Source organism: Notothenia rossii, assembly GCF_949606895.1.
Source record: "Notothenia rossii genome assembly, chromosome: 2".
NCBI lineage: Eukaryota > Metazoa > Chordata > Actinopteri > Perciformes > Nototheniidae > Notothenia > Notothenia rossii.
Genome location: NC_136904.1, coordinates 42,074,316 through 42,087,011, shown reverse-complemented (window position 1 = coordinate 42,087,011; position 12,696 = coordinate 42,074,316). Strand labels below are relative to the sequence as shown.

At 39.9% G+C, this 12,696-nt stretch overlaps 1 long non-coding RNA gene across 1 annotated transcript; it reads right to left on the bottom strand.

The window, feature by feature from the left end:
- Positions 1-513: 513 nt before the first annotated feature.
- LOC307029089 lies at positions 514-2,538 on the bottom strand. Its single transcript, XR_013805219.1, has 2 exons — positions 1,658-2,538; positions 514-1,478 (listed from the first exon to the last, which is right to left on the bottom strand). It is a non-coding gene; the product is annotated as an uncharacterized lncRNA (long non-coding RNA).
- Positions 2,539-12,696: the final 10,158 nt, after the last annotated feature.

The following is a 12,696-nucleotide window of genomic DNA, read 5'->3' as shown; positions in this document are numbered from 1 at the left end:
TTCTACCATTTTCTTAAATTCATGGTAGTTTCAGTAATCCCATGGTAATTGAGGATACAAGTTATCTAAATGACTAAAGTCATCTGTATGGCTTTTAGAAAGGACAGGAGACCGACAGGTGACTATCAAAGGACTAGCAGCAGCAGCAGCAGCATGATGATGATGATGTTAAATGTGTTGTTTTAGGAACATCCATTGCAAATACATGGAATTCAATAAACATTGAATAGCATATCATGCAGTTTGTCTGTGCCTTTTCCTCCGTGTTGTCTTGGTTTGCTGTGCTGCCTCCTAGTCGCCACCATGGTTTGCTGTGCTGCCTGGGGATGCTCAAATCGCTCCGTGAAAGGAGTACGAATGTACGGCTTCCCCACTGACACAGAGCGGAGGAAAAAATGGCTGGCTCAAGTCAGCAGGAGCAATTTCACGACCAACAGCAAAAAAATATGTGAGGTAATTATATACAAACACTGCATTTGCACTTTTTCACAAAACGAAAACCACACCATTGGGAAAGCTTAATGTTTTGTTTAATACAAAAAAACGGGGAAAGGCTTGAAAAACACAGAGTTGAGACTCAGGGTGCAGGGTGAGGGTCTCAGTGCAGGTATTCAGGCTCCATTGAATCCCCTTCTGGTTCTTGTGCTGAAAGAGGGAGTAACAGACATGAGAAAGGTTTATACACACCTATGTAGCACACCTATTGGATGGGAAATTGCCTTGGGGAGATAAGGTGTGGTCTTTGTTCACAACTGAAGTTATGGAACTTTATTATTTGTGACTTTAACAAAGTATGACAAATGGCATCAGTAACAGATGTGATATGAATTTCTATAAAGTTGTCTCACATTCTTGGTCATATTTTATATACAGTATGTAATGAGTATAACATGTCCAGTAACTATAAAGTGTTTCCTAATACTGTGTATTCAACCACTATGGAATATGTATGTGGGCAGACAAAACTGAGTTGTTCTGTGTGTGAAGTAACCTCAAGTCACTCCGCAGGCACATTTTGATGCAGACCAGTTTGTCAAGACAAAAAAGGTCAAGATTCGGCTGAGAGCAGAGGCTATACCCACCATCTTCGTGCATCGCCCTGTGGTCAAAAAGAGAAGGGCCCCTGCACCACGATTCACCCCGGGACCTGTATCTACAAAGCCCATAGCTCATGATCACAGCTATAGTGTGAAAGGTGACACAGTTATAATAAGTAGGAACTCTTAGTAACAAAAGTAATATTTCTTATTTTTAAGTGGTATAATATTTTAAATGTTTGAACATTTACACTCCCATGTCTTCTACTTACATTAGTCTCAAAGATTGAGGGAAGAAGGGATGAGGAGACTGAGAGAAAGAAAAGTGAGGGTGAAGAAAGAGAGGACATGGCTAGTGAGGAGAGACAGGGAGGGCGGACACCACCCACTCAGCCAGCAGCCAGTCAGCATACGAGGGAACCAGCAGCCAGTCAAACAGATCTATTAAAACAATTAAAGAGAAAATTAAAGAACCAAGAAGGAATCACCAAAAAAGCAAAGGCTGCACTAAGAAAAATCAGGAAGGAAAATGCAGCTCTCAAGAAAACAATGAAAATTAGGGACAAGAAATATAAGAAAACATTTTCAAAAGACCAACTTAAAGCATTAGGCAGACTCACCACAAAGGGGATGAAATGGAGCAATGAGACATTTAAGAAGGCTTTAAAAATGTGCTTTGCGTGCGGACCAACGGGTTACAAAACTCTGCAGGAATTGCAGATTCCCCTTCCAGGAATAAGGACACTGCAAAGAAGGATGCAATGTGTTAAGTTTGAGCCTGGTGTGTTGACAGAGGTCTTTGATTTCCTAAAATTGAAGGCAGATAGATTGACAGACCTTGAAAGGGAGTGTGTGTTGACCTTGGATGAAATGGCAATCACACCAAGTGTGGAGTTGGACATGATTACAGGCAAACTGTATGGTGATGTGACTTTACCGGGTCACACTGGAGTGGCAACACATGCTTGTGTGTTTATGTTGGCTTGAAACACAACACGGTGGAAGCAAGTAGTGGCATATAAATGGAGCAGAGTACAGGCCAATCATTATTGATATAATACAGAGGGCAGCATCAATAGGGCTACATGTGCTTGATGTCACCACCGACATGGGTAGCCCTAACCGAGCCATGTGGAAATCCTTTGGGGTGGACCAAAATAAAACATCGGTGCCACATCCAGCAAAACCAGACAGGCAGCTTTATTTCATGGCCGATGTCCCACATCTGGTCAAAAATCTAAAAAGTGCCCTTGTCCGTGGGCAGGTCTTCATAATTCCTGAGGATGTTGTTAACAGAGAGAACCTCCCCTCTAACGAGGTTTCTGTGGTCCCCATTAAGGACTTATTGACCTGGGATGGCATTAAAAATAGCTCCCCATCTTTCAACTGCAGCCATCGAGCCAAGTCACTTTGATAAGATGAAGGTTGGTCTTGCTCTAAATGTGTTCAGTAAGGCTAAAAGTGCTGGGCTGAAATACATGGTGCAGAAAGAAAACCGCCCTCTGTCCTACCTGACGACAGCGTGGTTCCTGGAGCAGGTTGATCGTTAGTTTGATCTCATGTCATCTCGCCATCCAATTACAGCCCTGAGCAGGCTCAAGATGAAGGAGTACCAAAAGGCCATCACCGTCCTCCAGAACATCGTCCATCTGTTTCGTGGGATAAAGATAGGTCAAAAGGGAGGTTGGAAGCCTGTTCAAACAGGGGTGATAATGGCAACAGCATCAATTTTGGCCATACAAGAGGAGATGCTTACACAAGGACACAGGTTTGTGTTAACGTCAAGGTTCACACAAGACTGCCTTGAAAATACCTTCAGCTGTGTGAGGTCTAAAAATCCTGTCCCAACTCCAGTGGAATTCCATCATGCACTGAGAATCATATCTGTGGGGCAGTTCCTCACCACCATCAGCTCTGGGAGCTATCAGGAAGACCACAGTAGCTTTTTGGCAGACTTCCTGGACACAGGGGAGCCAAAAATCACTCCATCAGTCAGAGTGGAACAGCTGATGGCGGTGAACAGAGCAGCTGCACCTGACCTCACAAAAACTGAGAAATGTGTTCTCTTCCATCTTGCAGGCTACATCGTCCACAAAATCATCAAGTTTTTCTGTGAAAAATGCAAAATTGCAACAGGGCACCATGATGAGAGTCCTTCTGGTGAAAACAGCTTGTTAGTGGACTTAAAAAACTTCAAGGCAGGTGCTCTTTGTCGTCCCTCCCAAGAAGCCTTTGACTTCATTCACCAGATTGAGGAACTATTTAGGACCAAGACTGGTTCCTCCCTCATGCAGCTCCCCAACGCAGTGGGTGTCTTGGAGAAAGAAGCTCAGGCCCTCTCTAGCAGGCTGCCGTCATGCTGTGGAGTACAACAAAAACTCTTAAAAAGATTAATACGGCTGAGACTGAGAATTGAGGCCAAACAAATCAGAAATGACAGGAAAAAAATAAAATTAAAAGATGGTCATTTTGGAAGCAAGAGCCAATCCAAACAGGTGAAAAGGAACAACAGCAGCCAAGCTTCAACATCCAGCAACCCCCAAACAGATCCACAGCTGCAATCATTTCCATTAGTCGTTGCAATGGAAATATTTGGACTAAACATTGCTCTTCCACCTGCCAGCACCCAGCTAACATCACTGCCCCTCCACCCGTAACATCACTGCCCCTCCACCTGCCAACATCACTGCCCTCCACCTGCCAGCACCCAGCCAGAGGAGCGCAAACAACAAAAACAAGCAAGGTGTCCCGTCATGTACCTGGAAGTTTGGGTTTGCAAAATGGAGTAAGAGAGGGACTTGAAAAACCTTGGTGGCTCTCTACTCATGTTGTTACAGTTGTCTTTGTTACAGCTCTTTTTTGTTGCCATTTCCACATCTTTAGAAAATATGAAATAAAAAATTGAAGTGAAATCAACCTCTTCTCTGGAGAACAAACTTTGATTTCTCTGTCTTGTGAGTTTGCAGTCTTGCTCCTCCACCTGTAACATCACTGCCCCTCCACCTGCCATACAGTAGGTTACTAACAAGATTACTTATATAATACAGTGATAGAATACATGTTTAGTATGCTTACTTACATAAAACAGTAGTATTAAACTTACCTTGTGTTTTCACTCTCACTTAAGTCCCTCTCCCTTTGACATCAATCCAAAATCAGCTGAGCTGCAACATTATACAGACAGGTAATAATCAACATAATCAGCTAGACACAGTTCAGTCAGACAACTCACGTGTTTCTTAATATGTTTATTATAGCAGCATATAGTTTGATATATATGGCCTCATAACTCCACAGATTTACAAAGAACATTGAGTGATGATTAGATAACTATCCCCCAAGCCTACAGGTGGAAGCTGGGGTGGTGGTGGGGCAGGCAAGTAGCAGCAACATGAAAGACAGCAGCAGGAACATGAACGCGGCAAAAGCAAGTGAACACAGCAGTGGCAACAGCAGCATAGCGCAACCCAGTCTCATGGCATTTCGTGTTCACCAACACGATTTTTAATCTATTGATTCGTGTTCAACAACACGATTTTCCCATTTTTTTCGTGTTGCACAGCACGATTTTAAAACCAATGTATTTCTACTGGTAATGTGTTTCGTGCCTGCAGCACGTCTTTTTCTCCGGTCGGGTCGTGGAAGACCGGAAGCTGTGTGGTTCATAAAAACATGTTCTTATTCAATATCAAGCCACAATTATTGCTTTTATTTTAAATCGTATAATTTCGGACTTTTGTTTCCGTCTGTGAGGAAAATAAATGGGGCTCGGAGCCTCAGAACACTGAAATCTGTATTTTTAAAATCTTTTTTTCTTCTAATTTATTATTCTTTTCAAAATAACACACTGTTATTTACTCACCAATAACACAAAATTATCCTTGCTTTTATTTATTGGTTTAATTCCATAATCTCGGGCTTGTTTGGCGTCCTTCAGGAACTGAATTTCAAAATAAAAATAACCGGAAACAGACGTAGGCATTTCGAGCGATTACCCAAGATCCTCAGCTATGGTTTAAGCTCGCTGATTGGATGGTTTAGCCGCAATGCATGCTGGGATTTGGTTTTTATATGATGTGAAATCCGGAAAACATTTTAAAATAATAAAATAATACTTAATTCCGAGTGTTCTTGCTTTTCTCTTTGAAAGTCATCACATAACGGCATTGTAATACACGGTTCGGCTGCATTACATATTACAGATCTGCCGTAGTTCTTTATTTATAGAGCCCTGATGACAAGACCTTTGGAAAAACTGGAAGAAATGCCACCGAAACTGAATACTTAACGTGGATCATAAATATATCAACGATTAAACAACATCTTCAATTTCTCTTCACACAATACGTCTCCTTGCAGTATCAACCTTAATTCGGCTGACTTTTATATTTGATCTAATTCGTAGATAGGTTATATTTACACCATAACGGTGCACAGCTGATATAAAAGGACTTTGATTTTCTTTGAATATAAGAATGTAAATACTCAGTCTGAAATAGTATAGCAATATGCTATAAAATTATGTGAAAACATGAATAAAACTACACATCTTCAGATGTTGTACATACATAAGTGTCCTACACTAATAATACAAAGTTATTATAGCTGTGTGTACCTTGTGTGCACCGCCTAGTGGTTAAAGCACGTTATTGAATTATTGTTTTTATGTATTATATTTGATTAAAAAAATATTAAGAGTACATACTTTTATAGGGGGAAAGTAGAAGATCTGTGATAGAAATATAGAATATAAAAAATCAAGAAGATACTATAAGTGATCTCTACAATAAAACAGTTTAGAGCAGGATGTACAAAGATATTAATAGGAGGAGGTGCAAAACAGAAAAACGAATTAACCTTTATTGAAACATTAAATAATACTTTAGATTAAGGTCCTCTTTTAAATAAGAAAAACACTTTGGGGGTATCTACAGATAAATATTAAGCCTGACAAAGTACTTAACGTCTAATATATTGCTTTCCTGCAATGTTAACTATGTTGAAGCACTTATTTTAACTGATATTATACATATGAATTATACTCTTATGTATGTAGATAGTATAAGAAATGTGCAGAATATGACAGTTTAATGGTGGAGGTACAAACACATATTGATAGATGTCTGTAATGTGCTGTTGAGGAACCTGTGACCCAAGATTGTCATTCATTGCATACACCGTAGTTGTGTATATGATAAGTCAATAACCTTTGAAAATCTTGAAATCTTGAAAGGGATGTGCAAAATAGCCATTATACAGTCTTTAATTAGCTATTAGTAGAGAATAACGAGTAATGAATATACTTTATTACTCGTTTCCATTCATGTCAATTGCAGATAAATGTTTAGTCTTCTCAAGCACCAACTATCAAATATCTCTCCTGATTGTTGGCACTTGACAATCAGGTTAACCTCTGAATTGTGGAGTAGAATTACAAAGTAACAATGAACTGTCACGTAGGTATATATTAATGCTGCGCATTATGGACACAAGCGATTTTCACCCATTTATTAATTATATGTTTTACATTTGATAACACCAATGTGTTTACTACTGGCAACTTCTAATTGTGGGAAAAACGAAAACGTTCAGTAGAGACGTCCCATGGAACCTTTTGCGAAACACGATAGACAAGTTTACGCGCCAAAACACGGGTAGCGCCATAACCCTACACAAATGCACTTCATTTCCGCCGGAAGTCTTTTGCACAGCGTCTGTCGGTGTAAACCGATGTAAACAGTCAGACGGGCACTGGTGTAAACACAGCGATTTCGATGCTAACAGTGATGCTAGCTTGGGAACACGATTCTACTTCTTTGACTGGAGATGGCGTTACTCTCCCCCACCCGAATTCAGTGCAAAACTGGGAGGATAACATGACGACGTGGCCCAGCATAAAACCAAAATAAACTGCCTTATTTAGGTCATGCCCACAGGAGCCAACAGTTGTCTGTTGTTTACATAATGCACAATTTACATGATCTCTTTATGCTGTGCAATATATCATATGTGCCTGTACTGTTTGAGTGAAAATAAAGTTTGATGTAATTTAATTTCATTATTGCACTGTTATTGCATTATTGCATTTCATATGTTCCTTAGAGTGCTACAATTTCTTTTAACACAGTTCATCATTCATATTAAGCTCATACTGTACATAAATAACACTGAATTAATTAATTGTTTAGAGGAAACTAAAGAAATGGCTTCAACAAGAAAGATCACATGTTTAATCCTAACAGGTATTACAAATTAAAATATAAAAGCAGCCCACACAATTACATCACTATGAAAATATTCATATATAATATTAAAAAATACAATGCATGCAGTATTTGTTGTGTTTATCTGTATTTAATGAACAACATGGCTGGGTGCTGGGTGCTGGTTTGTGGTCGTAGCACTCTCTATCTAACCACTCGTTCAGGTGCTTTCTCGAGTGATTGCAACCAACTACCGCACACGTAGTTCCCGAACCACTTTTCTTCATGTTGTAATTGTTATATCCTCTTTGTCTCTGCGATATCAGTGCTTTGTCGGCACAACGGAGCTAGCTAGCAAAACAAACCCAGTCCGCCAAAACGGAAGTGCATTGCATCGAAGGGAGGAGTTCAGGATGTAGAGCGGAAACGGCTCAATAACTTGTGTATAGCCAGCATGTGTAGCTCTGGGGGGGGGGGGCGTTCGATTCCAGTTTTGGATAGTCTGGCGTGGTTTTGTTCCATTTCAAACAGCTGTTTGACGCTCGGCGTAACCTTGGTGCACTGCCACTCCAACATCCAATCCCAGCGCTTGAAGATTAATCACGGGGACTGTAGTCCTAAACGATAGCTGGGGATTATGGGTAGTGTAGTGTCTTCGGCCATCCTAAACTCCTAGAGGCCTACGTCTGTTTCCGGTTATTTTTATTTTGAAATTCAGTTCCTGACGGACGCCAAAAAAGCCAGAGATTATGGAATTAAACCAATAAATAAAAGCAAGGATAATTGTGTGTTATTGGTGAGTAAATAACAGTGTGTTATTTTGAAAAGAATAACAAATTAGAAGGAAAGATTTAAAAATACAGATTTCAGTATTCTGAGGCTCTGAGCCCCATTTATTTTCCTCACAGACGGCAACAAAAGTCCGAAATTATACGATTTAAAATAAAAGCAATAATTGTGGCTTGATATTGAGTAAGAACATGTTTTTATGAACCACACAGCTTCCGGTCTTCCACGACCCGACCGGAGAAAAAGACGTGCTGCAGGCACGAAACACATTGCCAGTAGAAATACATTGCTTTTAAAATCGTGCTGTGCAACACGAAATAAAAGGAGAAAATCGTGTTGGTGAACACGAATCAATAGATTAAAAATCGTGTTGGTGAACACGAAATGCCATGAGACTGGGTTGCATAGCGAGGCAGAGGCAGAGGCAGAGGCAGGAAGACCTGGCAGCTTGAATAGAGCGGCATGTTTAGGAGAATTTGTTTGGTTGGTTGTAAGAGGGACGAGGTGCGTCACATGTAAATGTAAGATTGGTGCTTGAGTTGACTGCCTGAACTAGCTCGCAGCTGAACTAACTCGCAGGCTTCGCCCCATTTGTGAAACGTTGCGTGTGTGATCGAGAACAAAAAAATTAAGGTTGAGTTGGAAGTTGGAGTTTTGCGATATGTGGGCTATCTGCTTGTCGCACCCTCCGTGGTAAATTCTGCAGTTATTATCTGTCATTTGTAGGGATGCACCGAATATTCGGCCGCCGAAAATTATCGGCCGAAAATGGTTAAAAATGACAGCGAGAGACTGTTCAGTGGTGCCTCTCATGTGCTTGATGAGAAGAGGAGCAGACTTATGGCTGATAAAGCAGAGAAGCTACTGTTCATTAAAAAGAACCTCCCACTTTTCCTTAATAAGTAGACAAGGCTGGCTTATCATAAGCTTATCTAGTTCTACATGTCTACTCGATACCCACTTTCCTGAACAATTTTCATTGTGAGTTATAATTCAACATCTCAGGTTATCATTAGGGAGAAATGACAGCAGCACAGTGTTCAATATATTGTACTTTCGGTATCTAAATGATACAATGTACATTGCTCATGAGGACAGACCACCTTATTTGCAGATTCTTGAAATTGTAATTTAATTTGTAATTGATTGTGGATTTTGTATCCAGTTTTCACTTGATGTATCTTTATACAATGTTTACTACTTTGCTTATGAGGACAGACAGCCTTATTTACAGATTCTTGAAATTGAATTGTAATTTCATTTGTAAATAGTGTGGATTTATCCAGTTTGCACATTTGTATGCATGCACTTATAGGTGCATTTGTTGTTGTTGAAGGCCTGGCTGTTACAGTCTTTATTTACACTATTTTGTTGTAGGCCTACTGGCCTAGATGTTTATGCAGTTTTAAAGCACCTTTGCTTTGTTCTGAATGCACTTTGTTGTAGTTATCCTACAGAGAAAAGAAAATGCACTGGACTTGGAATTAATGTACTGTATGCATTCAAAAGTGCTGAATAAATGTTTTATGGACCCATAATAGTGATTATTATTTAAGTTAAGTTTTGCCATAATCATGTCTTTTTCCATAATCAGGGAGCTGAACAAAATTGGTAAAAAATGTATACATTATGTATACATTATATATGTATATATTCGGTTTTCGGCCATATGTTTCCTATTTTCGGTATCGGCTTCGGCCAAGAATTTCCCATTCGGTGCACCCCTAGTCATTTGTGTTAAGTTGTCTGAGCTTTGTCTTTTTTCTTGGGAATTCCAGTAATGTTTCACCAAAGCACTCGTGTCGATATCCTGTTTCTCTTTCATGTTAATGTGTGGAGATAAAGCTTTGGGAATTACCAAACTTTGACTCCGCTTGTCTGTCTTTAGGCCAATTTTTTAATTGCAATAGCATCCCAATCATGCTAGACATACTGTAGTTATAAGACTTTTTGTATTAGATACAGTTCAAAAGTAAGATGAATTGGAAGAGGCTTGTGGTCCAAGTAGCTTAACATTGCTTGTTGCAGCCTCTGTGGTAACCAACATACATCCTTTCGTGGGTTACTTTTTTATGTATTTGCCTGAGCTTTGTGTCTTTTCTTGTGTATTCTAGTGGCTCTACAGTGGTACAGGTGGTTGTTGTATAGGCTATCTATAATGGATACTCAGTGAATGCACAGGCTGTGCCAGTTAAAGATAGGACATTATTGTTAGTTTGGAAATATAACCTCTGAGACATAATATTCCGCTTGTGTATAATACCATTTAACACAATTTACTGTAGCCTAAAGGTGTATTTTTTATTTATTTACCTGGAATGTTACGCATCATCATGAACCAGTATACTTGACGTCCGCTATTTAATCAACTTTAACCTTTTTACCTAATTTTAACTTTCATATTATGTCTTTAAGGTAGCATACTCTAAGTCAAGTACAATAGTCATGGATTGCCCTCCCAGCTCATTCCTGCTACAACTTATTCTGCTATTGTTATCTATGTTGCAACATCTACCGCATAGCCAGTACAGCAGCCCATACAGTACTTTGCTGTCTCTTCTCTCTTATCATTTTAGTCAAACAAAAACAACATAATTTAGATTGAGATGAGATGGAGTCAGACTGGGACTTTCTTTATCTCAGTCTGCTGCTCTGGGTTACGACTGCTGCACTGTTCTGCCCTTTAACGGGTCCCTGGAAGAGACAGCGGCAGATGTGTGCAGTTAAAAAATATATCTATACAGCCAACGTGTGTGCATGTAGCTATATGCACATCACTGCGCACAGGCACTCTCTCACTCACACACACAGTGCGGGAAAGTTGGCACAGATGTGTGCATGTCTCACCTGAGTCCAATAACGTCACCTCGTTCAGTACTACCATACGGCTTGTTGGGCTCAGTTCCTGCATGGTCCTTCCCTCTCTGTCTCTCACTATCTGTCTCCCCCTTTCTCTCTCTTTCTGTCTCCCTCGTGCCTCTATAGCACTTTGAAGCTTCTCCGGTCATCCTGCCATCCTTACATGCACCCAGGGTCCACTTAGCCCTTCAAACACCCTGCAGTCAGCACACAATGCATAACCCTGCAGAGGTAATGTAGTCTACATTGTGATAGTTTCATATACATTAGCCTAAGGGAGGGGGGCGTTATGTTCTATGGAGAACTTCGTATTGATGAAAGCGTTGGCATGGATGAAATACTATGACAAAACACTTTTTTTTCTTACTGGTCAGTTTAAATAAAATGTTGTTCCGCATACACAAAGTAGCCAAATCTCTGCATGGTTTATGTGCATAAGGCTTTGTCTTTGGACAATTTTGCAAGTGAGCATGACTTTCATGGTGCTCTTGTCCGGGACAAATGAAGAGATATGACTGCAGCTGGGCCCTTAGAGATTGCAACTGGGTGAATTAAATGCCTTAATTGCCATTGTTGCCTAGGAACCTTTAGATTTCTAAATTATTGTCCACCATCATCATCAGTCAATATTATGACACGATGAATAATTTAACCCAGTATTCTATGTTTTCCTCTAAAAATCAATGATGCCTGCCACAACGTTTGAGCAATTTTTAGCTTTTATTTGTCCTCTAAAACTGTCTTTTGCTAAATGATACTGACCCTTTGAATCTTTTAACAGCGCAATCAATAAAGCATGTTTATGCGTGGCTTGCAAAACCATCAGTTTGGGACTTTTGAAAAAATATGCCAGCGGCTGCAGCTTGCTAAGTGCAGCGCGCTAGCACTAAATCTTGGGAGTTAAAGTTTTACTGGGGCGTTATGGGTAAAAATGCCTTGTCAGCCATCTGCCACCTCCTCTCCTGGCAGCCATATTTTCAGGTCTGCTCAAGTCCTGGGAGACAACGCTGCATCGCTACCCAGGGCCTAGCTTCACTATTACAGCGCTGCAATGAGAGCTGTGGAGGAATGAGTAAAAGAGGGGAGAAGAAAACTGATTCACAGACAGACAAAAGACAACTGAGACGGTTTGATGATGTACAACATGAAGCAGGAAGTCCAGCAAGTGTAGGCTTTTGGACAAGCTTCAGGTGATGCAAATTATGCGAAAGGTTCCTTTTAAAAAAATAAATACGCTCTTATTCTAATGGATTCCAGGTGATGTTTGTGTGTACACTTACTATAATCAATATTCTTACGTTAACAATAAGTGAAAATACTTATTCTAATATATAATTAGTCTTGTAAAGTTAAACACACATCATGTGCTCCTGACTGTGCTGTTTCCCCCAGCTCTGAAGGAGGAGCTTTACATCAACTTTAGATTCATTATTTAAGTGTATTGGCTCTCAACCTTATCGCTTTTATTCAATATCACCACTCTAATCAAGTCACAAGCTTTGTTGACCAAATAGCCGTAAGACTTGAATGTGGAGGTATATAATAATGCCACACCACTTTCAACACACTACTTCCAATTCAAAGTAATTACTGTCATGGCCACAAGGGGTCCCTTTCAGGAAATTGTAAACAGTCATTTCAAGTACTTTATATTAAACACAATTTTTGTGCAATATTTGCCAAAGACAGTCTTTCTAATCTTTCTAATCTATTTAATCTGAAGGCATACTCTGCTTATTCTCAGGTTCATATTAGTATTTTGTGCCTCCCCTGTGACATGTCTCCATGCTTTAATGTTCAAAAAGCTC